This window comes from Lathyrus oleraceus, chromosome 6 (assembly GCF_024323335.1).
Source record: "Lathyrus oleraceus cultivar Zhongwan6 chromosome 6, CAAS_Psat_ZW6_1.0, whole genome shotgun sequence".
NCBI classification, from domain to species: Eukaryota; Viridiplantae; Streptophyta; class Magnoliopsida; order Fabales; family Fabaceae; genus Lathyrus; species Lathyrus oleraceus.
The window spans coordinates 63,479,686-63,501,060 of record NC_066584.1 but is presented as its reverse complement, the minus strand read 5'-3'; positions in this window follow the sequence as shown (position 1 = coordinate 63,501,060).

Here is a 21,375-nt window from a genome sequence, read left to right as displayed (position 1 = left end):
TCTATTAAAGTCATGTTCTAGAAGAAAATTGCTTAGTCTTTCATACCAAGCTCTAGGAGCTTGTTTTAGGCCGTATAATGATTTCTTAAGTTTAAAAACATGTTATGGACAATTTGAGTTTTCAAAACCTAGAGGTTGATTGACATACACTTCTTTTGATATATAGCCATTAAGAAATGCACTCTTGACATCCATTTGATATAGTTTGATTGAATGATTTACAGCAAATGAAACAAGTAAGCGAATAGATTCTAACCTGGCGACTGGGGCAAAGGTTTCGTTGTAGTCAATGCCTTCTTGTTGACTATACCCTTGTGCCACCAATCGAGCTTTATTTCTGACAACTTCGCTTTTTTCATTTAGCTTGTTTCTGAACACCCATCTGGTTCCAATAATGTGAGTGCCTTTGGGCTTAGGAACAAGATCCCAGACGTCATTCTTTAAGAATTGATCTAGCTCTTCTTGCATGGCTAGAACCAAGTCATCGTCTTGAAGTGCCTCATCACAGGAAGTAGGCTCAATCAGAGATACTAGTCCTAGAGGAATTTCTTCAGGTACCTTAAATGTTGACCTAGTTCGGATAGGTTCATCCTTGTTTCCCATAATCAAATCTTCAGAGATGTTGGGGCGATTTTTTGATTTCTTTTGGATCACTGGGGCTTTAGTTCCATCTGGACTTTGTTTCTCAGATACTTTTGGTGCTTTGATATTTTCGTCAGAACCTGCAAGAGTAATCTCCAGATCTGCAAGTTTCTCAACTAGCTTTGACTTTTCAGGGTCAAGCTTATCATCAAATCTAACATGAATTGATTCTTCCATAATTTTGGTTTTTGTGTTGTATACTCTGTAGCCTTTAGAGCATTATGAGTATCCTAACATAATACCTTTTTATGCTTTAGAATCAAACTTGTTCAGATGTTCTTTAGTATTCAGAATAAAGCAAGAGCATCCAAAAGGATGAAAATAAGAAATGTTGGGTTTTCTTCCCTTACACAGTTCATAGGGAGTCTTCTCCGGAATAGGTCTTATAGAGATTCTATTTTGAATATAACACGTTGTATTTACTGCTTCAGCCCAAAAGTGCTTAGCCACATTTGTTTCATTGATCATGGTTCTGGCCATCTCTTGGAGTGTCCTATTCTTCCTTTCTATAACTCCATTTTGTTGTGGAGTTCTAGGACAAGAGAAATCATGAGATATTCCATTGGAATCAAATAGTTCTTCAAAAAAATTATTTTCAAATTCTCCACCATGATCACTTCTGACTCTGATGATTTTAGAGTCAAATTCGTTTTGCACTCTGGAACAGAAGCTAGTGAATATAGAGTGAGACTCACTCTTGTGCTTTAGGAATTTTACCCATGTCCAGCGACTAAAATCATCAACAATAACTAGTCCATATTTCTTTCCATTGACTGATGCTATTTTAACAGGACCAAACAGATCAATGTGAAGAAGTTCCAGAGGCTTAGAGGTGGAAACAATATTTTTCTTTTTGAAAGAAGATTTGGAAAATTTTCCTTTCTGACATGCTTCACACAAAGCATCTGAAGAAAACTTCAGCTTAGGTAGACCTCTGACTAACTCTAGTTTATTTAGCTGAGATAGTTTTCTCATGCTAATGTGGCCCAAGCGTCTATGCCATACCCATTGCTCTTCATGAACAGACATCAGACATTTTACATTTTGTTCTTTTAAGTCTGAAAGATTTATTTTGTAAATATTGTTTTTCCTCTTGCTAGTGAATAGGATTGTTCCATTGTTTTGATTAATTGTTTTACATGTTTTTTGATTGAAGATTACATCATAGCCGTTATCACTTAATTGACTTATTGATAACAGATTATGCATTAATCCTTCTACATAGAGAACATCAGATATAGAGGGAAGAGTACCATTACCAATAGTTCCGGAGCCTCTGATCCTTCCTTTCTGATTTCCTCTGAAACCTATGAAGCCAGCATCTTTAAGTTCCAGGCTTTGGAACATATACCTTATTCCCGTTATCTGTCGCGAGCATCCAGAGTTCAGGTACCATGACTGGTGTCTTAACTCTGCTGCATAAGATATCTGCAACATAAACAATCTTATCCTTTGGTACCCAGAATCTTTTGGGTCCTTTTGTGATTAGTTTTCCTAGAGTTTCTTAAAACTTTGGGTTTTCTGGAATTATCAAAATGTTGTGCTTGTGTATGTCTGTAGTGATAAGAAAACGAAGATTTAGATTTGTCATTATTGGAAGATTTATCTTCACTAGGGTCATACCCAATTCCTCTTCTATTATTCTGACTAACCCCATAAATCATGGATGTCATTCTGCTTCTCTCTATCCCATTCTTCATAAACTTTTGAAAAGATTTTTCATATTCATAAATTACTGTGTTTGAAGTTTGTGGAGCTTGAGATAACGCTTCTTCAAGTTTTAAACATTATTTATTTGTGGAATCTCTTTCTAATGTCAAAATTCAATTTTCATCTTTTAGATCTGAAACTGTTATCTCAAGTTTACCACATTCTTCGATGGTTTCTTCAAGAACCTCTTTTATAGCTTTAAATTTTTGTTTAAGTTTCTCATATGAGTTTAGAGTTTCAGAAAGGCATGATTCGAAGTCAGAGCGAGAAAGATCAGAAAATACCTCTTTGGATTCAGATTCTCCATCTGATGTATTCCTGGAGGTGGTAGCCATGAGTGCAACATTAGCCTGTTCATCAGAGTCTGATTCTGAGGAATCAGATCCACTGTCATCCCAAATGGCCATCAGTTCCTTTTTGATTCTGAAGGAACTCTTCTTGAAATTTTCTCTTCTAGAGCTTTCTTTCTTCAACATGGGACATTCGTTTCTGTAGTGACCTGTTTCCTTACATTCATAACATGTTATATCTTTGTTAGATTTACCTCTGGAAGTTGATTCTGATCGATCTCCCTTGGGTCTTGGTCTTCTGAAGTTATTATTCCTTTTTCTCCAGAGTTGTTTTACTCTTCTGGTTAAAAAGGATAATTCTTCTTCGTTGTCAGAGTCTTCTTTTTCAGAGTCATCAATATCTTCTTCTTCAGCCTAGAAGGCTTTGTTTCTATTTGGTTTGCATCTTTCGGATCTGGACTTTAATGCTACAGATTTGATCTTCTTTTGAGGTTCATCTTCCTCCAGTTCTATCTCGTGGCTTCTGAGTGAACTGACGAGTTCCTCAAGACTGATATTGTTCAGATCTTTTGATAGCTTTAAAGATGTGACCATAGTGGTGCAACGCGAAAAACAACCGGCGGAAAAAAAATAGTTTACAGAGCCGCCACCGACGCTATTCATCCTATGACGGAAAGGAAGCGCAGGACTAACCTAAGAAAGGGAAAGGAACGGTCTTACGACCAGAGATTACAAGGTACGGGAGTCGGTTACGCAAGGGGAATGTATTAGCACCCCTCACGTCCGCCGTACTCGACGGGATCCACGCTCAAAAGAATAGGAAAAGAATAGAATAAGGTTGCTAATAAACTGCACAAAGAAATTGCACAAACTGGAATACTAAACAGATGAAAGAAGATGGAGGAAGTGGACTCGGCAGGATGTCGCATCCTGGGCCTACGTAGTTTGTCAGAAACAAACATCAGAGTCAACGTAGTTCGGGGAAAGGGAGGCATGCTCGCTAGGATATCGCATCCTATGCCTACGTATCTTCTCTATCCAGAGAAGAATCAGAGCACTCGTAGCTCGGCTAACGCACGCCGAAACAAAACACCAAAAGAGACGCTGAGACGTGAAAAGAAACACTCAACAGGAAACAAAATGCCAATACATGGACTTATATCCGACTCCTAACAACAACAAACAAAAGGAAACAGAATGCCAATACATGGACTCACATCCGACTCCAAACAAACAACACAAACAAGGAAACAGAATGCCAATACATGGACTTATATCTGACTCCAAACAAAAACAAATGCTAACCAGCAAACACCAAAGAGAACCCCAAAGATGATAACCATCATCACAAATGAACCCCAAGTGAGTGACAATCGTCACAAATGAACCCCAAAGATGATAACCATCATCACAAATGAACCCCAAGTGAGTGACAACCGTCACAAATGAACCCCAAGTGAGTGACAACCGTCACAAATGAACCCCAATGAACCTCAAAGATGAACCCCACAAGGTATAAACATACCACACACATACGCTGAACAAACGGGTACTCACACCAAATAAAGAAGAGGGTGAACACACACAAGACAACACAGCAAAAAAAGGAAAAGGGTGCCCGGAGAGATCTCGCTCAATCTCCTGCCTACGTATCTCATCTGGCATGAGAATCAGGGTGACGTAGTTCCCCTGAACAGGGGAAACAACAAACTAATAGGGAGTCTGGAACTCAAGCCTAATAGACTCAAAAAAAAAAGGAAAAGGGTGCCCGGAGAGATTTCGCTCAATCTCCTGCCTACGTATCTCATCTGGTATGAGAATCAGGTCGACATAGTTCCCCTTAACAGGGGTATAACACTCTCCTAACCAGAGACCAGGGAAACAACAAACTAATAGGGAGACTGACTCGAGCCTAATAGTTGTCATGCCATCAATAATCCCTAAGTTGAGTCCTCTAACATGCATCCTACTTCCTCAGAAGCGATCATACAACTCCTACAGAAATGGAGATGAGAAGAGGAAAGCAGATAAACACATTAACATAAGTGAACAAGCATCACTCACTATATCCATACAAGAGGCCCAAACAATGGGTAGGCTTTAGTCAAGAGGGGTCATATCAACCTCGACAAACAAGCCAAACTGTACAAGGGTAGTCTGTAGCTCTTAACCACTAACATTGAGAGTTAGGGTGAAGCTGATCAAAGATGGAAATGAGGATGAGACCTCATGCTCTTAACCCTAGCTTGGATGAGCTCATGATGAAGAAAGCGTGGGGATCCAGAAAGTGGGATCCTATTCCACTTGACAGACACTGGACAAAGATCTTGGGTACTTGTTCAAAAGCATCAGCACGTAGTGCGAGCATAATGAACGACTCACTGAATAACGGGGAATTGATTGCTAATCCCTTTTATCCGTCAATTGCCTCTTCACTTAGGAGGACTTATCAAGTAACATGCCTCACTTGGAGGTCTTTGGCACAAACTGTAAACAAACACAAACAGAGCCTCTTAAGGAGGACTTCCAGCCAAATGCCTGCCAAAAAGGTGACCGGACTTCCAGACTACATGAAGTAAGAGAATAGCTACCTAAGTGGTGTATCAACCACAATCCAAAGCTCAAGCAAGAGCTAAAAGCAAGAAACTAATGTACCAATACAAAAGCTAACCAGTGAGTATCTCAGTCAGAAAATCAACAGACAAACAGTCCAACTGTTACACAATTCAATGAGCAATGGTCAAGCAATCAAATGAAGCAATGAGCTCAACTCATCAACTTAGAATCCTACAAAACACAAAGAAGTCAATCTTTTGCATAAAGCAAGTCCAAATATGTCAGAAAATGTCCTCAAAAGGACCAACATCAATTCACAAGGCAAAGGCATCAAATGATCCATGTAATGCAATGACCAACAAATGAGCACAAAATGGACATCCAAATTAGAAAATCCAAATCAAAACAGAAAAGCATGCAATGGCCTTGAAATTTTTATGTAAGTTCCACATATCATGAATGATCAACATGCAAAATATCAAATCCAGAAGAGCTCAAATGATAGATGAATAAAAATGCCAAATGCAAGGTCAAAAATGTGACACAAATTGTCATACCATATCTCCATGTGTCAAAAACAGTGATAGCATAGGATAAAAATTCCAAACCAAGGCTCAAAAATCATATCACATGTGAAGATCAAGCATGCAAAAATTCAGATCAAATGGATCAAAGATGAAGATTTCATGAAGCATGGAACACAACACATCAAAATGGCACAAGGTTCAATCAAAAATTCCAAAATAAAAATCCAGAAACAAACAATTCATGAAAATGATTCTATAAAAAACTAGACATTAAAACAAATCTATGAAAAAAAATTGTCCATGAGGAGTATTTTACAAAAAGAATGGACCAATTTGGAGTTTTGAATCAAAAGTTATGTCACTTTGAACTTCCATGCATACTTTGTGATCATTTAGCCATAACTTCTCAACCAATCATCATATGGACATGATCTAGGACTTTTTGGAAATGGAAGACAAAGATCTGTAACTTTCATGTTCACCAAAAATCCATTTGAAGCTTATTTGATGTTGAAAAGTCAAGTTGAATGTGGACCAGAAACTTGCCATTTTTGGAAACTTGAAATTACATGTCACTTTCCATTTTTGGAAACTTTTGCCATGACTTCAAAATCTTCAAGATAGATGTTTAAACTGACAAATGAACCTCTTTTGAACATGATTGAGGTGTCTCAACTCATTTCCCCACCTCATAGCCCTCAGTTGACTGCACAGTTGACTTTTTGGTCCACATATGACCTTAAAATGCCCTGATCAGCTTGAGCCCCTACCACTTGGGGAAATTGCTCAAAAAAGAAACCATAGCTCATGTAAGCTCCTCATAACAATCATGTGACCCTCATCCCCAGCAAATACCTCATCTCTTTGAGAAACCCTAGTTGGAAGAATGGCTTTGATTAGGGTTGACCATAGGTCACAACCCTAATCCAAAGGAACTTGAGAATGAGCAATGAAACCCTGGATGATGATAGAACCATGATGATGGTAATATAGCCTTGCAAATAAGATAATGCTCAAGACCTTTGAAGGATCAGGAAACCCTAATTGAAGTGCAAACCCTCAGATGGTTGATTATCAATTCATAGAAACCCTCAGGCTTGAATCATGTAACTTCCCATCTTCTAAAAAGACTCTGGAGGATGACTTTCTTATTTTCACATGAGATGCAAAATGCAATGCCTAATGCCCTAAAATATGAAATGCAATGTCTCAAACTAGTCTCAAGACAAGGAGGGCAAATTTTGAGGTGTTACAGCTGCCCCTATTCAATCCACTATGAACCTATCGATATGAACAGCCTCGACTTTCAGATGATCAGGGTGAAGAGTGGTTTAATACCAAGAACAGACGAACAATTTGCGCTCCGCTGGGAATTATTATTATTTTTTTGCTTTTCTTGAACCCTAAAACTTCTTTGATTTTTTTTTTTGCTTTTCTTGAACCCCAAAACTTCTTTGATTATTTTTTGCTTTTCTTGAACCCCAGAACAAATATTTTTCTTCCGCGCGGATGATCCCTGATCACCGCATTTGAACCCTGACAACTTCATGTCACTCTTGCTGCCAAACAATGAACCCCGTTCTCCATTTGAACCCCAGTCGCCTGAAGATAACTCGCGATCGTCGTTGTGAACCCCATTCTCCAGAAAACACCCTGTGTCTCCTTTTCTCCATTTGAACCCCGTTCTCCATTTTCCCGTGCTAATTCCGCTGACAACGTCGGAAATAACACCAAACACCACTCTGATGGCGACATATCAAAGGGTATACCTTCACAAAAGGAAGGTAACATGTGCGTTTCTTCCTCGGAAGACACCCATAACGACTTCTCTTGGCATCAGCCAAAGTCTAAGGTGACACATGATCAGAAGACAATCCTAAGGACCTCATCCCGGTGTCGCAACCTGAAAAATACAGTGCGAAAAAACAACCGGCGAAAGAAAATGACAGAAGAGTCGCCACCGTGCGTTATTCATCCCAAAGGAGGGAAAGGAAACGCTCGAAGTAAACCTGAAAAAAGGAAAGGACAAGACAGGGTCTCGCAACCAAATCTTGGGTTCGGGAGTCGGTTATGCGAAGGGAAGGTATTAGCACCCCTACGCATCCGTAGTACTCTACGGGATCCACTTTTGTGTTTTTTGTCTAAAGGGTGTGAGTTTATCTTGTGTTGTTTGCCAAAAAAAAAGGGTTAAATGAAAAATGACTCGTGCGGATGTCGCATCCACTGCATACGTATCTCATCTGAATATGAGAATCAGAGTCTTCGTAGCTCGGCTGACCTATGGGTTGGGGGATGTGTGCTCGCTAAGACATCGCGTCTTATGCCTACGTATCTCATCTGGCCTGAGAATCAGAGCAAGCCGTAGTTCGACTAACTACGGGGTTACAGATTGGGTTTTGGACGAACGACGTCACTACGCAATCTACCGGATGCTCGACCTTTGGAGACTTACTCGCCTGTAGTAGAAGGAGTTAACGTGTTGCTTTGGGTTTTAGGGTTTTAGGGTTTGGGATGCTCGAGGGAAAAAGGCAGTCCTTGACGAAGGAACCGCGCTACCTGCAGGGATATGAATACAAAACACAAAACATGTATCTCAAAGTAAAATGCCACCAAGGGGCTCAAACGTTGCCTCCTTTCGAGGTCTTCCAGCTAGGAAAGCAGTAAAATGCGGGAAAAATGTAAAAGTACCACGCGGATAAAGATCCGAAGTAACAGCAATTAGAGGAATGGGAAACCCTGAGATCCTTCCAAGCTAATGCCATCAAAGAAAAGTGAGTCAGTACAGGTAATCGGAATGAACCTCCAGGGGTTATCCCACAAATAAAGTGGGAAACCATGCAAGTTATCCCTGCAAAAGTCATGTGAGCCCTCACAAAAATTCAACAAAAGGGTTAGTGAAACACCATAAGCATTTTTTTCATGATCAACAGTATGGTTTCAGAAAAACTCAAACCCTGTGGCATACACTCAAAAATTAAACGGTTAAACATTCAAGGCATTGTTTATACATTCATATACATATTAAACCCATGGGCAAAGGTAATGGGAATAATGGCAAACCTGATTGGAGAGCTTGATTGAAATTGAGTTGCACCCGTGAGGTTTACAAAACAATCTTCAGGGTTTATGTGAGGCAGAGGCGATTCTGTGTAGCTGAGTTCCCTTCGGGGTTTGGAGGCTGCTCTGAACTCCGTTAGCTCTTCTCTCACTATTTTTTTCCTCAGGGTTTTGTTCCAAGGAAACCTTAGAGTATTTTGCTTCTCTTCCTTCTTCTCCTCTTCTGTGTTCTCCCAAGTGAAGCCTTGGTATTTATATACTAAATTTCATGGTTTTGTGGGCTCAAATGAGAGAGACCCAAGTCCAAAATTTTTTATTATATTTTATTTATTTAATTATTTATTTAATTAATTAATTAATTAGTTAATTAATTAAAAAAAAATATTATTTTTTTTTTGTAAAAAATTATATTATTAATATTATTTTATTTTATTTTATTTTTTTTTTTTGGATCTAATTCTGATTGACATGATGAAATGCAATATGAAATGCTAAATGAATGCATGAATGAGGAGGGCAAATTTTGGGGTGTTACAGCTGCCCCTATTCAAACATCAGCTAACCCGAGTAGGATGAAAGCGAACAGCTTATCAGACAAACGGGGTGAGCTGTGATTGAATACCAAAGACAAACCGAAAATTTGTGCTCCGAGAATACCACAAAAACGCGGAAATACACCGCGCTGTTTATTTTTCTTCCGATCCTCTGGCTGGATCTGAGTCAGTCTTCTGGCTTAATCTGGAGTGTCGATCCTCTGGCTGAACCTATACTCAATTTAGTCCTCTGGTTGGATATTAATTTTGATCCTCGGGCTGGATACGAATTTGATCTTCTGGCTAGATCTTCTTCGATCTTCTGGCTAGATCTCCTCCGTTTCGATTCTCTGGCTGAATCTATTTCCTTTGATTCTCTGGCTGAATCTACTTCGATCTTCTGGCTAGATCTGAATTGTTTCGATTCTCTGGCTGAATCTATTTCCGGTCTTCGGGCTAGACCTGACTTCGATCTTCTGGCTAGATCTTCTTCGATCTTCTGGCTAGATCTCCTTTGTTTCGATTCTCTGGCTGAATCTACTTCGATCTTCTGGCTAGATCTGGATTGTTTTGATGATAAATTCCCGTCATTAGGATCCCGCATCTGAGGCATGCGCTGGTTGACCTTCTTTTGAAATCTAAACCCAACCTTCATATTAGATATGCAGCTTCGAGAATATTCCACTTTTGGGCTTCGTACATATTCTTCGGGCTAGAACATGTTATAACGACTCCTCAATTAGACTTGTTGGGGAAATAAAGCTTGTAGGCGACTTCACTGGGGAATCTTCAAATTGAGCCTCAGGCTGACTCTTGGGAAAACGATTCTCAGGCTGAATCTTCAAAAATGACCCTCATGCTGGATCACGGGAAAACGATTCTCAGGCTGAATCTTCAAAAAGTGACCCTCATGCTGGATCACGGGAAAACGATTCTCAGGCTGAATCTTCAAAATGACCCTCAGGCTGGATCACTCACGCTTGATCCTCTGGCCGGATCTCATGACCTTGGTTGTAAAGTAATTCTTCAGTCTGCTTGGAAGAACCTGTTTATCAGCTTATGTGTATGCTTGATATGATATGCATGCAAATGCAAATGTTATGCATGGTGTAAAAAGAAATCTGCTTGGGGAAGCAAACTCTGGTAGGGAACAGATCGCTGTATCAATCCTTGAATGCTCTGTGGGGAATGATCCGTCTGCCGGGAACAATGAGCCACCAAAAATAAATTGGCTGCTTGAAAAGTTGACCTTGCGGGGGGAGTATCAACTATAGAAACTTTGTTCGGCGAGGCTCTGTGAGGAGAGTCTGTGGGGAAAACACTTCCTGGGGAAATGTCGTAGGAAACGACCTTTGCTGGGGATATGAACTTGCTAATCGTCCTCAAGCTGGGGATTAGAACAAATCTGTTAGAAATAATTTGCTGGGGATGAGATGAACACTGGGAACACCACCCTCTTGTCCGTTGGGTATGCAACCACTCCGTTGTTGCTAGGAAGATACAGTCTGACACTGTCAACTCCGTTGGGGATATATAGTCTGGATACTATCAACTCTACTGGGGATAGACAGTCTGGATACTGTCAACTCTGTTGGGGAACATGCTCTGCTGAGGAGAGACTTTGTCAACCGCTTGGGGATGAGGATTCATGACTTGGCATCCGGTTCCTGTGACCTGCAACCAAAAATACACGTATGCCTCGGGGGAATTACTCGGGTTGAATTCACCGTCCGGGATTAAGCACATTCAAAGCAATTTTAAATGTTTTCCTGTGCAAATCATCTGCAAAAGCCACCATTATGTTCATATGCAATATGTTTTATCAAAAATTCGGACATTTTTGCAAACAAACTGATAAATGAAAAATAAAAAGGCTCTTTAACTGAATTATTCGACTCTTAATGGGGAGGAAATTTGTGTCAGGAATAGGCGAGGGTATCAGGAAGCTGATCCCTGAAAAGAGGTGATCGCTATAAAAAGAGAACTATCCTAATGGCAATGGGGAAACGGGGTCCCACCGAGTTTCGACTCTGCTATGGCTCGTATGTCCTCAAGACGCTCTGCTCATCTTGCTTTCTGAAGTGGATGATTAGTCGATCTTTAACCTTCGAAGATTGCCGGATTGAATGAAACGGTGATATAACACTGATGAACTCAGATCACAGTCATTCGCTTATTCCCTAACTTTTGCCTGGATCGCCCCCTTTTTGGGTTTTCAATCCACCGGGATACCCATTTTTGCCTGAGCCGCCCTTTTGGGTTTTCGACTCACCGGGTGTACTCTTTTTTTTATATCCCTAATTTTTGCCCGAACCTCTTTATTCTTTTTTTTGGTTCGTCGGGATGCCCTTTTTTTTGCCAGGACTATTCTTTTTATCGTCCAGCGGGTCTATTTTATGCGAAGTATTTTTTAACTGCGTCTGAGTTGATAGGGGACGGGAATCCTTCGCCATCCATGGTTGTTAGCATCAAAGCTCCGCCATAGAAAATATTTTTAACCACGTACGGACCCTCGTAGTTCGGTGTCCATTTGCCCCTGTGATCTGTGTTGGGAGGAAGAAATATTTTGAGTACCAATTCACCGACTCGATACTCCCGAGAACGCACTTTCTGACCAAATGCTTTCTTCATTCGTCTCTGACCGAGATACGTCAATTCTGGGTACGTAGTTCCAGCATAGCACCATTTCCCGTTGGTTTGATTGATGACCAAAGCTGAATCCCCGTATACATCCAGGGTTTTAATCTGTATATTGACGGCTTCCTCAAGTCTTAGGATACAAGCTTCGTATTCGGCTTCATTGTTGGTGCAGGGAAAAGTTATTCTGGCACCAAATGGCATATGAACCCCCTTCCGGTGTGATCAACACTATACCAACTCCGCGACCATTGACGTGGACCGCCCCATCAAACATCATAACCCATTTGGATTCAGGGTCAGGCCCCTCCTCCGGAAGTGGTTCCCCTCAATCTTTCGATTTGAGAAACATGATGTCCTCATCAGGAAAGTCAAACCTCATAGGTTGGTAATCATCAATCGGTTGCTCTGCAAGATAGTCTGACAAGACACTTCCCTTGATGGCTTTTTGTGAAGTGTATTGGACGTCGTACTCTGTCGGTATCATTTGTCACCTAGTAACCTTTCCGGTAAGTGATGGCTTTTCAAAAATATACTTGACTGAATCCATTTTTGATATCAATAGAGTCGTGTGAGTCAACATATACTGTCTTAGTCGGCGAGCAGCCCATGCCAAAGCGCGGCAAGTTTTCTCGAGCAATGAGTATCTTTGTTCACAGTCGGTAAACTTTTGCTAAGGTAGTATATTGCATGCTCTTTTCGACCTGACTCGTCATGCTGACCGAGCACACAACCCATTGACCTTTCTAACACAGTCAAGTACATGATCAACGGTCTTTCCTCTCGGCCTGTAGCCTGGCCTCGATCTTGATTTCTTTCTTGTCGTCTTCGGTACCAACGTTGATGGTCTCAACCATCTCCTGATAAGGTGTAATATCTCGGTCCTCCTGTTTCAACAATCTGGCTAACCCTTCAGGCAATTCACAATCTTCCTAAGCCCCTTCTTCGGCTTGATAGATAGGATTGTCGAAGTCATACTTGGCCATAGCAGTGTCGTTAGCAGTGAGATCCGAGTGGTCGGCTCTGCATGATGGAGGATCATGCTTTACCTTAGAATGAGAGTTTTTTTTTTTGGAAAGAAAGAAAAAACGAAAAAAGAAACATTGCCATTTTTTTTTGTAAAAGTAAAAAAACTGAAAGAAAGAAAACACAAAATTGTTTGCAAAAGCCGTCCTTTATTGATGATAAAAATAATTGCGAAACGTAACTAAATGGATGGCCCTACAAATGAGTCATTACACCTTGGGCAAAGTGTAAGACTTTATTATGCATGTAATAAAAGGAAAACAATAAAAATCACTCTTTCAGCAGAGTAACCCGGACGGTTTTTCGGACGACCAATTGTCGAGCTTTTCTCCCGAGACACACGGGCGAATCCAGCTATCTAAGTCACAGTCGCTGTCAGCCTTGTCTTCATCTGCAGCATTGACGATGTGGGGAGAAACCAAACCCCCGCTGGAGAAAGTACCGGCTTCATTCTTCTGAGATCCCGGAGCATACCCCAATCCAAACTTGTCTTCTTTGATGACTGGCTCCACAAATTTGCCCCAGCCTTGGGCATTACCAGCTTCAACCACTTCGACAGCATTAATCCCCTGCCCGCCGTGAGCCGGCATCGGGTTCTGGATAACATTAGGCACCGGAGCAAAATTGATAGCCTGGGCATCTCTCAAATCTTGTACCTTTAACTGGAGAGCCTTGCAATTATCTGTAGTATGGCCAGGTGCGTTGGAGTGAAAAGCACATCTGGCGTTGACATCATAACCTCTAGGCAAATTATTGGGATCGATTGGTGGGGCCAGAGTTCTCAACGTAACCAGATTCATGTCAATCAACTTGGGAAGTAATACTGAATAAGGCATTGGGATTGGCTCGATGACCCGGTCCGTCTGCCTTGGACGTTGTTGATAATGTCTCTACTGACCCGGATTACCTCCTTGTTGTTGATTGTTGTACCTGGGTTGTTGTTGCGGATGATATTGCGGTTGAGGAACAGGTGTTGGAATGGTGACTGCGGCCACTTGATCTTGATAATAATTAGGGCGTCCTCTACCCCTGCCTTTGCCGGCATACACAGCGCTTGTCTCGCCTTCTTTCCTTCGCTGACCGTTACCAGCAAACGGTCTCTTGGGACCTTATGGGTTGGAAACACTATTGTCTTGAATTCGGCCCATCTTCAACAGACTCTCGATTCTTTCTCCAGCAATTACTATCTCTGCAAAGCTGATTGACGGGCAAGCAGCCAATCTCTCAATATAATTGCCTTGAAGAGTGTTCATGAACATGTCCGCCATCTCCCTTTCAGACATAGGGGGTTGGACGGACGCAGCAATCTGTCTCCAACGCTGAGCATACTCTCTAAAGGTTTCCTTGGCAGTCTGAGACATACCTTGCAACAAGGTCCGATTTGGAGCCATGTCCAAGTTGTATTGATATTGCTTGACAAAAGCCTCTGCCAAGTCTTTCCAACTCTTGATGGTAGTACGAGACAAATGAGAATACCATTCACGAGAAGCTCCAGTTAGACTGTCTTCAAAATAGTACATCCACAGCTTTTCATCTTCCGTGTAAGCTCCCAACCTTCCCAGATAAGATTGGAGATGAGTGCATGGGCAAGAAGCCCCGTTGTATTTCTCAAAAGTAGGGGGTTTGAACTTGTGAGGAATCCTTACTCCCTGAACCAGACCAAGATTTGTGACATCAAAACCTAAGGAATTTTGAGACTCCAAAGATTTGAGCTTCTCAGCAAGCTCATCCATACGGCGAGTGGTCTCGAGGGCTTCGTCGTGCAAAGAAAATTGATCATACTGACAATCTTCAGTAACGGGGTGCCCGTTAATCCGAATTCCTTGATTCACATTGTATCTTCCACCAATACCATTTCCAACATTCCCCGTGTTGCCAACATTACCCGGGTTTCCATCAGCATTTGCGTTACCCGCGTTACCAGTGTTCACAGGGTTACCAGGGTTCCCAGGGTTACCAGGGTTCCCCTCAACACTTGGTATTTCCACCTCTGGATCGGGCCTCGGTTGCTCAACCAATTCCTTCAGCTTCGCCTGGCCTTCTGCCATACCAGTCATCAATGTCATGAACTGATCCATCCTTTCACGCATATCAGCCAGCTCTTTCTGTACTTGGTCCATCGCTAGTCGTGGACGGTTTTCCTTTGTCGGGTATCTGTGAACTTGCTTGGGACCAATAACTGCCTGATACAGGGAACAAACATTAGACACTGCGGTGACACCTGCAAAACAGACAAGGGTTAATATGCATGGTATGCGATGCATTGCTTGTTCAGTTTTAAGGCACCCCCGTTTTGAAAGGGAATACCCTGCAAATGAATAAGCATGAGATGTTGGATGCAAATATGCAGATGATGTTATGCAATGCAAAGGCATGTCAATCAGAATTGATGGATCCGCTTGAACATCTGTCAGGTTGCATTGTCTGGAGAGAAATTAAGAGCACACCAAACAAAGGTCATGGGATGGATCATGTTATCCTTAATATCAACCACCCATTTTGGTGGATTATGGTTTACACCTTATCAACACCCGAGTTTCATTGATATTAAGGATACCTGATCGGATTAACCATGAATCAAGGGTTTGTTGCAAGTCACGAGCATGGAGTTTAGGTTAAGAACCACCCAAAAGGAGTGTACTAAGGTTTAAACCTGCCAAACATGTTCTACAAAAGGTTCCCATAGTCATAATCCCATCTTTCGGATATTATCAGAGGAACGACTACTCGTATTCCAACAATATTCTCAAGAGAGACTCTTATGAGTGTAGTATCGCGTAACAATCGTATCAAATCTTACACTTGAACGACTTTCGCACTACGTCCTACGAATAGGCCAAGATGGGTTTGGTAAACTGAGGTCCTTGGCTTCTTAGGTCTATATTGGAACAAGTAATGTCTAACCACAACTTACTTATGTGACATTATTGATCTCAACATGACCTCCACCAAGTGAATGGGCTTGCAAGTCAACTCGCTAAGGAATACTCCACACAAGTTGACAGGACTATGCCATTCTCCTATCTTAAGTGCACTCGAGTTCGGGTATAGAACTCATCTCACAAAGATCACCAAGCAGCCAGCCAACAGAAACAGCAATGATATATACACAATGCAATAAGGTAAAGCAGGTAAATAAATAACTGCACAAAAGCATGAACACCCAATAAACAAACAAACTACAAAAGCTAGGAGGGACTCGCTTAGGGCAGATGGACCAGCAAGAGGTCAACTTCTTGTCCCCAGCAGAGTCGCCAGCTGTCGCAACCTGAAAAATACAGTGCGAAAAAATAACCGGCGAAAGAAAATGACAGAAGAGTCGCCACCGTGCGTTATTCATCCCAAAGGAGGGAAAGGAAACGCTCGAAGTAAACCTGAAAAAAGGAAAGGACAAGACAGGGTCTCGCAACCAAATCTTGGGTTCGGGAGTCGGTTATGCGAAGGGAAGGTATTAGCACCCCTACGCATCCGTAGTACTCTACGGGATCCACTTTTGTGTTTTTTGTCTAGAGGGTGTGAGTTTATCTTGTGTTGTTTGCCAAAAAAAAAAGGGTTAAATGAAAATGACTCGCGCGGATGTCGCATCCACTGCATACGTATCTCATCTGAATATGAGAATCAGAGTCTTCGTAGCTCGGCTGACCTATGGGTTGGGGGATGTGTGCTCGCTAAGACATCGCGTCTTATGCCTACGTATCTCATATGGCCTGAGAATCAGAGCAAGCCGTAGTTCGGCTAACTACGGGGTTATGGATTGGGTTTTGGACGAACGACGTCACTACGCAATCTACCGGATGCTCGGCCTTTGGAGACTTACTCGCCTGTAGTAGAAGGAGTTAACGTGTTGCTTTGGGTTTTAGGGTTTTAGGGTTTGGGATGCTCGAGGGAAAAAGGAAGTCCTTGACGAAGGAACCGCGCTACCTGCAGGGATATGATTACAAAACACAAAACATGTATCTCAAAGTAAAATGCCACCAAGGGGCTCAAACGTTGCCTCCTATCGAGGTCTTCCAGCTAGGAAAGCAGTAAAATGCGAGAAAAATGTAAAAGTACCACGCGGATAAAGATCCGAAGTAACAGCAATTAGAGGAATGGGAAACCCTGAGATCCTTCCAAGCTAATGCCATCAAAGAAAAGTGAGTCAGTACAGGTAATCGGAATGAACCTCCAGGGGTTATCCCACAAATAAAGTGGGAAACCATGCAAGTTATCCCTGCAAAAGTCATGTGAGCCCTCACAAAAATTCAACAAAAGGGTTAGTGAAACACCATAAGCATTTTTTTCATGATCAACAGTATGGTTTCAGAAAAACTCAAACCCTGTGGCATACACTCAAAAATTAAACGGTTAAACATTCAAGGCATTGTTTATACATTCATATACATATTAAACCCATGGGCAAAGGTAATGGGAATAATGGCAAACCTGATTGGAGAGCTTGATTGAAATTGAGTTGCACCCGTGAGGTTTACAAAACAATCTTCAGGGTTTATGTGAGGCAGAGGCGATTCTGTGTAGCTGAGTTCCCTTCGGGGTTTGGAGGCTGCTCTGAACTCCGTTAGCTCTTCTCTCACTATTTTTTTCCTCAGGGTTTTGTTCCAAGGAAACCTCAGAGTATTTTGCTTCTCTTCCTTCTTCTCCTCTTCTGTGTTCTCTCAAGTGAAGCCTTGGTATTTATATACTGAATTTCATGGTTTTGTGGGCTCAAATGAGAGAGACCCAAGTCCAAAATTTTTTATTATATTTTATTTATTTAATTATTTATTTAATTAATTAATTAATTAAAAAAAATATTATTTTTTTTTTGTAAAAAATTATATTATTATTATTATTATTTATTTATTTATTTTTTTTTGGATCTAATTCTGATTGACATGATGAAATGCAATATGAAATGCTAAATGAATGCATGAATGAGGAGGGCAAATTTTGGGGTGTTACACCCGGATACAATCTTCAACTCCAATCTCCCGTTGAACCCCGTTCTCCAGAAAATGCCCAGCACTTCCTTTTCTCCATTTGAACCCCAATTTTCGCGCTGATCGCGTAACGTTCTCCGATCTTCATTTCCATCTCCGCCCGACGGAAACTCTTCCTCCAATATCGCGCTACTGGGGAATATTGTTGATCCAATGTCACGATGCTAAACTCCTCAGAGTAACATCTTCCAACTTCCATCTTCGCACGACGGAATTTTTTTTCTCCAATATCGCACTATTGGGGAATACTGTTGATCCAACGTCACGATGCTAAACTCCTCAGAGTAACATCTTCCAACTTCCATCTCCGCACGACGGAATTTTTTCTCCAATATCGCACTACTGGGGAATATTGTTGATCCAACGTCACGATACTAAACTCCTCAGAGTAACATCTTCCAACTTCCATCTCCGCACGACAGAATTTTTTCTCCAATATCGCACTACTGGGGAATACTGTTGATCCAACGTCACGATGCTAGACTCCTCAGAGTAACATCTTCCAACTTCCATCTCCGCACGACGGAATTTTTTCTCCAATATCGCACTACTGGGGAATACTGTTGATTCAACGTCACGATGCTAAACTCCTCAGAGTAACCTCTTCACCAACCAGCTAAACCAATTCTCAAATGGTAACCACGGCTTGAGACTAGCTTATGCTTGCAATGCTGATGCATGAGTTTTATAGCGTAATGCTCCATAACCATGGAAATGCTACGCAATTTGCTATGCAATATGCTATGCTTCTCTAAATGATGAATGCATAAAAAATATCCCCCTCAAGGGACGACACGAGCAACTCTGTTGAGGAACTCGATATCGCTCTAATCTCTAGCCTGCTGGGTAATAACACTGTTGCTGGGGGGAAAGAATAATCCTCACTGGGGATGACCTCCACTGAACCCGATCCGCTTGGGGACTTCGTTGGGGAAACGACAACCTTCAGACCTGCTAGGGAAATAACAATCTCACCCTGCTAGGGGAAAACAACAAACTTCAGACCTGCCTGCCGAGGAAACACTGACCTTGAATCCGCTGGGGAAAAACAGGATTTGACACAGAACACCTATTGACTCGTCGAACACTGGTATTCGCCATCTAACCACAGTGTCAACTTTCCATTTTTGAGAGCTCCCAGACTCATCCGGTCTCTTCTGATTCATCACCTTGTATTCTCGACTTCTCTCTACTCTGAGACAATCGATCTTCTCAGATTCGGGCAAACTCTCCAATCCTCAGACTTTGAAGAGTCTTCTTGATTAACCCTCTAGGATCGTCGTAATTCTTTCGCCGTCTTTACACCATTCTTCAACTCCTTGTACCTGATTGGACTCGAAGGATTCTTTTGTCAAAAAGCTCCACATCACAACCTACAAGTGAGTGAAAATAAACCAACAGCACCTGCAAAAGAGATCGTTAGATAAAACGTGCCCCAGGCGTGCCAAAATTTCAACACCAAGGTCACTCAACCTTCCGAATAAGATTTCAAGTTCTCAATCCTATAAACATGCATTGGAAGGGACCCCTATGTCTCAAAATGAAAAGATTCTTTATCAAAATAAACAGATGTTTTTGCAATCAAAGCGGTAATGAAAACAAAAACAAAATTATTTGACTGAATATGCATTTTATTGATTGAAAAAGGTGGCTCGTAACTGAGCAATACACAGGAAGCAATCCCTGAAAAGAGGTAATTGCGCACAAAAGGAAAATCTATCCTAATGGCAATGTGAACCCGTGATCTCATCGAGTTCCAACCCGGTTACAACCCATATGTCCTCAAGACTCTCCGCACTTTCTGCCTTCTGAACAAGACGCTTCCGAACGATCTCTGCTGGGGATTATCCATGTGTCTTAACCAAAGTACAAACGATCATGCTAGACGCAGTTGTTCGTTTCACTCCCTCTTTTGCCTGGACCGCCCTTTCGGGTTTTCAGTCCACCGGGATACCCTTTTTTGCCCAAGCCGCCCTTGTAGGGTTTTCGACTTGACGGGTGTACAGTTTTTCCTTTTTATCCCTAATTTTTGCCCGAACCTTTTTTTCATTTTTTTTGGTTCGCCGGGATGCCCATTTTTGCCTGGACTATTTTATTCTTTTCGTCCAACGGGTCTCTTATATGAAGTATTTTTTAACTGCGTCCGCATTCATAGGGGATGGAAAATCCTCGCCATCCATGGTCGTCAACAACAAGGCTCCGCCCGAGAAAACCTTCTTGACCATGAATGGACCTTCATAATTGGGTGTCCACTTGCCCCGATGATCGTTCTGAGGAGGAAGGATCCTTTTCAACACCATATCCCCCACATGATACACACGAGGTCGCACCTTTTGGACAAAAGCACGCTTCATTCGCTGCTGGTACAACTGCCCATGACAAATGGCCGCCAGCCTCTTTTCCTCAATCAAGCTTAAATCTTCATACCGAGTCCTTATCCACTCAGCCTCTTCCAATTTCACATCCATCAGGACTCTCAATGACGGGATCTGGACCTCAACCGGTAGCACGACTTCCGTCCCACACACAAGCGAGAAAGGCGTTGCCCCAGTAGGTGTATGCACCGAGGTTCGATACCCATGCAATGCAAACGGCAACATCTCGTGCCAATCCTTATAGGTTACGACCATTTTCTGCACAATCTTCTTAATATTCTTATTAGCCGCCTCAACCGCCCCATTCATCTTCGGACGATAAGGAGAAGAATTGTGATGCTCGATCTTGAACTCCCGACACAGTTCTGCCATCATCTTGTTGTTGAGATTAGAACCATTATCAGTAATGATTCTTTCGGGAACCCCATATCTGCAAATGATGTCTCTTTTCAGAAACCTGGCAACAACCTGTTTCGTCACGTTTGCATAAGATGCCGCTTCCACCCACTCGGCGAAGTAATCGATAGCCACTAATATGAACCGGTGCCCATTCGAAGCTGTAGGCTCAATCTTTCCAATCATATCAATGCCCCACAGAGCAAACGGCCACGGAGATGACATCAAACTCAATGGATTTGGAGGCACGTGCACCTTGTCAGCATAAATCTGGCATTTATGACATTTCCGCACGAACTGAAACACTGAGCCTCCATTGTCATCCAGTAATAACCAGTTCTTAACAACTTTTTCACCATCGCATTCCCACTGGCATGGGTACCGAACGACCCCTCGTGCACCTCTTTCATCAATTGGCTTGCTTATTTGTCATCGACACATCTAAGCAAAACCCAATCGAAATTCCTCTTGTACAAAACCCCATCTTTGTTCAGATAGAATGCCATGGCCAACCTCCTCAGAGTCTTTCGGTCCTTTTTAGAGGCTCCCTCGGGATACTCCTGGGTCTCCAAATATCGTTTGATGTCATAATACCACGGCTTTTCATCATCAGGCACTGTTTCAACAGCAAACACATAAGCCGGTCT